Source organism: Sminthopsis crassicaudata, chromosome 1, assembly GCF_048593235.1.
Source record: "Sminthopsis crassicaudata isolate SCR6 chromosome 1, ASM4859323v1, whole genome shotgun sequence".
NCBI lineage: Eukaryota > Metazoa > Chordata > Mammalia > Dasyuromorphia > Dasyuridae > Sminthopsis > Sminthopsis crassicaudata.
Genome location: NC_133617.1, coordinates 3,550,985 through 3,556,786, shown reverse-complemented (window position 1 = coordinate 3,556,786; position 5,802 = coordinate 3,550,985).

Below are 5,802 nucleotides of genomic sequence, written 5' to 3'. Positions count from 1 at the left end.
AATTTGATATCTTTATTTCCCCCCATTCCATGTAAAACACTATTTTTAACTTTTTTTTTAAAGGTTTGACTTCTACATTCTCTCCCTTCTTTTTCAACCTCAGAACCAAGGAGAGGCCACACATGCAGTTACACAAAATATTTATATAAATGTCTTGTTGAGAAACATACAGGCATTATTCCTCAGGTTTATAAAAAGAGCCCTTAAAAATAATTTTTTTACAAACTGTTTAACAACAACAGTTTCATCATAAAGATCCTTGGAGTAGTGTTGAATCATTGTGTTGTTGAAAAAGCAAAGTTATAGATGGCGGAGAAGAAACACACGACTCAGTGAACGTCCTCACTCCCTCACAACCAATTAGATAAATTAAGTCTCAGAATTAGCTCAGGACTGATAGATACCACAAGGACTGGAAGCACGACTTACCAGCTGAAGAGAATCTGGAGTTTCAACAGGAAAGGTCAGTTCTCAGGGGAGGAATAAGAAAGACCAGCACAGACGGTGGGGTAGGGGCACACTGCGCCCATTGAGCTGGGAAGGGCTCTGGGATCAGAGAAGCCACTGAGGTAAAGGAATCTGGCACAGGCTGTTAGCTCTTCTCTGCTAATTATTTAGCAGTTCAGAAGAGAAAGCCAAAATATTTTAAAACTCAAATTAGATTTTCCCCGATCCTGGGGGGTGACTCAGCAGAAAATCGGCACCAGGGGGTGCGGCCTCAGCTACCTCCTGAGAATAGTTAAGAGATTGACAAGTGGGTGGATACGGCCCAAGGCAACACACTCTGCCTAGCTTAGCTGGAGGGAGTGGAACTCAGCTCCAGGAAGTCCCAGAGAAGCGGAACCTTTGAACTAGGGACCGCGGTTTCTGGCAGACACTTCCAGTTTGAGTGCAGGGGCTTCTCACATCACCTGCTGCAGACATCCACTCCCCACCCGGACACATAGGCTGGGCTCTGTGCTGTCTTTACTATTCTACGCCCTCGAAGCACAGTAGTGCTAATCACCTCTGAGGCACTTCCAGGGAGGGGGTGGGGAACTCTCTCCCAGAGCTCTCTCTAAGCTCAGGCACAGGAGCCGCTGCATCCATCCGGTCTGGGAGGAAGCTGGTAAAGAAGTAAATAATTTCCTACCCCAGGGACAGACCCCAAAAGATTTTTTTAAGTATGAGCAAAAAAGCTAGAAAAACCATAGATTCCTTCTATACAGAGAAAGAGCGGGTATCCAACCCCGAGGAAGTTGACAGCAGAGAATCAGGAGACAACAACCTAAAGGGGAACGATCCCTGCCCCCCATCACATAACTCTCTCCTAGAAGAAGCTCTTAAAAAATTGAGGGAGATCGAAGAAAAATGGGGAAAAGAAAGGGAAGTTATGATAGAGAATAACAACGTCCTGAAATTGGAGTTGGAAAAAATAAAGAATTCACAGGAGATGCAGGGAAACAAAATTAGTGAATTAGAAAAGGTTAAAAAAACACAGGAAAGTAGGATTTCTGAATTGGAAAAGATAAAAAAGTCTCAAGAAAATAGAATTTCTGAATTGGAAAAAGAAAATAATTCTCAAAAAAAAATTAGGGAAATGGAAAAAAATTCAATAGAGCAAAATAATTCATTTAAAAACGAAATTGGGCATTTACAAAAAGAACTAAAAACTGTGAAAGAAGAAAATAACTCCTTAAAAGTCAGGATGGAACAAATAGAAATGAATGATTCACAGAGAACCCAAGAATCAGTCAAACAAAACAAAAAAAATGAGAAGCTGGAGAACAACGTCAAATACTTACTGGGAAAATCTATAGACCTGGAAAATAGATCTAGGAGAGATAATCTGCGGATTATTGGACTTCCAGAAAACTATGACCAAAAAAAGAGCCTAGATTCTATTTTACAGGAAATTATCAAAGAGAACTGTCCAGAGATAATAGAAACAGAAGGGAAAGTAGATGTGGAAAGAATTCATCGAACTCCTTCTGAAATAGACCCTAAAAAAAGAACACCACGGAATATTGTGGCTAAGCTGCAGAATTACCACACAAAGGAGAAAATCCTGCAAGCAGCTAGAAAAAAACAATTTAAATACCAAGGTGCCACAATAAGGGTCACCCAAGATCTGGCTGCCTCCACATTAAAAGATAGAAGGGCCTGGAACCTGATATTCCGAAAGGCAAAAGATCAAGGACTGCAACCAAGAATGAACTACCCAGCTAAGTTTAGCATCTTTTTCCATGGAAGAAGATGGTCATTCAATGAAACAGAGGAATTCTATATGTTTCTAAGAAAAAAACCAGACTTAAACAAAAAATTTGATCTACATCCACAAGACTGAAGAGAAACAGAAAAAGGTACACAGAACCCTTGAGAACTGTAACTCTGTTGTGGGTATATAAAAAATACTCAAGGATAATTTGATTTTACTGATATAAAAGAAAAAAAGGGGGGTGTGGTAAAGGGAAGGAGGTCGGTTCAGAAAAAGGGGAAAGAGTGATAAAAAGAGGGAAACTACATCCCAGGAAGAGACATAGAAAATACACCATATCTGAGGGAACTTAGTGAGGGGGAGAATCATTGTGTGAATCTTACTCTCATCAGAAGAGGCTCAAAGAGTAAATAATTAACATATTTGTTTTTCAGAGAATTTTCTCTCACCTCATTAAAAGGGGGGAGAGGAAAAGGGGAAAGGAAAAGGAGAATAAGTGAAGGGACTTGGAGGGAGGGGGGAGGGATCCTAAAAAAAAAAAAAAAAAAAAAAGAGGGAGGGTTGCGCGTCACAAGGGGGGTCTGTAAATTAAATATCGGGGAGGGGGATCAGGGGGGTCAAGGGAAAAAAGTATAATCTGGGGATAATACGATGGCAGGAAACACAGAATTAGTAATTTTAACTGTAAATGTAAATGGGATGAACGATCCCATCAAACGGAGACGGATAGCAGATTAGATCAAAAAGCAGAACCCTACAATATGTTGCCTACAGGAAACACACTTAAAGCAGGGAGATACATACAGAGTAAAGGTAAAAGGTTGGAACAGAGCCTATTATGCTTCAGGTAAAGCCAAAAAAGCAGGGGTAGCTATCCTTATCTCAGATCAAGCAAAAGCAGAAGTAGATCTCCTTAAAAAAGATAAGGAAGGAAACTATATCCTGCTGAAAGGTAGCATAAATAATGAAGCCATATCAATACTAAACATATATGCACCAAGTGGTATAGCATCTAACTTTCTAAAGGAAAAGTTAAGAGAACTGCAAGAAGAAATAGACAGTAAAACTATAATAGTGGGAGATCTCAACCTTGCACTCTCTGATTTAGACAAATCAAACCACAAAACAAACAAGAAAGAAATTAAAAAAGTAAATAGAACATTAGAAAAACTAGGTATGATAGACCTTTGGAGAAAACTGAATGGCAATAGGAAGGAATATACTTTCTTCTCAGCAGTTCATGGATCCTATACAAAAATTGACCATATATTAGGACATAAAGATCTCAAAATTAAATGTAGGAAGGCAGAAATAATAAATGCCTTCTTCTCAGATCACAATGCAATAAAAGCTACATTCAGTAAAAAGTTAGGGGTAAATAGACCAAAAAGTAATTGGAAACTGAATAATCTCATCTTAAAGAATGACTGGGTGAAAGAGCAAATTATAGAAACAATTAACAATTTCACCCAAGATAATGATAATGATGAGACATCATATCAAAATCTTTGGGATGCAGCTAAAGCAGTAATAAGGGGAAACTTTATATCTTTAGAGGCTTATTTGAAGAAAATTGAGAAAGAGAAGATTAATGAATTGGGCTTACAACTTAAAAGGCTAGAAAAAGACCAAATTATAAACCCCCAACCAAAAATTAAACTCGAAATACAAAAATTAAAAGGAGAAATCAATAAAATTGAAAGTAAAAAAACTATTGAATTAATAAATAAAACCAAGAGTTGGTTTTATGAAAAAGCCAATAAAATAGATAAACCTTTGGTAAATTTGATCAAAAAAAAGAAAGAGGAAAATCAAATTGATAGTCTTACAAATGAAAAGGGGGATCTTTCCACCAATGAAGAGGAAATTAGAGAAATAATAAGGAGTTACTTTGCCCAACTTTATGCCAATAAATTTGATAACTTAAGTGAAATGGATGACTTTCTCCAAAAATATAGGCTCCCTAGATTAACAGAGGAGGAGATAAATTGCTTAAATAGTCCCATTTCAGAAAAAGAAATAGAACAAGCTATTAATCAACTCCCCAGGAAAAAATCCCCAGGGCCAGATGGATTCACATGTGAATTCTACCAAACATTTAAAGAACAATTAGCCCCAATGTTATATAAATTATTTGAAAAAATAGGGGATGAAGGAGTCCTACCAAACTCCTTTTATGACACAGACATGGTACTGATACCTAAACCTGGTAGATCGAAAACTGAGAAAGAAAATTATAGACCAATCTCCTTAATGAATATTGATGCTAAAATCTTAAATAAGATATTAGCAAAAAGACTTCAGAAAATCATCTCCAAGATAATACACTATGATCAAGTAGGATTTATTCCAGGAATGCAGGGCTGGTTTAATATTAGGAAAACTATTAATATAATTGACCATATTAATAATCAAATTAATAAGAACCATATGATCATCTCAATAGATGCAGAAAAAGCATTTGACAAAATCCAACATCCATTCCTACTAAAAACTCTTGAGAGTATAGGAATAAATGGATTATTCCTTAGAATAATCAGGAGTATATATTTAAGACCGTCAGTAAGCATAATATGCAATAGAAATAAACTGCAACATTACCCAGTAAGATCAGGAGTGAAACAAGGTTGCCCACTATCACCATTACTATTCAATATAGTACTAGAAACGCTAGCCTCGGCAATAAGAGCCGAGAAAGAGATTCAAGGAATTAGAGTAGGAAATGAGGAAATTAAACTATCACTTTTTGCAGATGACATGATGGTATACTTAGAGAACCCCAAAGACTCTGCTAAAAAGCTACTAGAAATAATTCAAAATTTCAGCAAAGTGGCAGGATACAAAATAAATCCACATAAATCCTCGGCATTTTTATATTTCACTAACAAAATGCAACAGCAAGAGATACAAAGAGAAATTCCATTCCAAACAAATGTTGAGAGTATAAAATATTTGGGAATCCATCTACCAAAGAAAAGTCAGGAATTATATGAGAAAAATTACAAAACACTTGCCACAAAAATAAAATCAGATTTAAATAATTGGAAAGACATTCAGTGCTCTTGGATAGGCCGAGCAAATATAATAAAGATGACAATACTCCCCAAACTAATCTATTTATTTAGTGCTATACCAATCAGACTCCCAAGAAACTATTTTAATGACCTAGAAAAAATAACAACAAAATTCATATGGAAGAATAAAAGGTCAAGAATTGCAAGGGAACTAATGAAAAAAAACTCAGAAGAAGGTGGTCTAAGTGTACCTGATCTAAAGCTATATTATATAGCAGCAGTCACCAAAACCATTTAGTATTGGCTAAGAAATAGACCGGTAGATCAGTGGAACAGATTAGATACAAAGGACAAAAAAGGGTACATCTATAGCAATCTAATCTTTGACAAACCCAAAGATTCCAACATTAGGGATAAAAATTCATTATTCGGAAAAAACTGTTGGGAAAACTGGAAATTAGTATGGCAGAAATTAGATATGGATCCACACTTAACACCATATACCAAGATAAGATCAAAATGGGTCCATGATTTAGGCATAAAGAGGGACATAATAAATAGATTAGAGGAACAGAGGATAATCTACCTCTC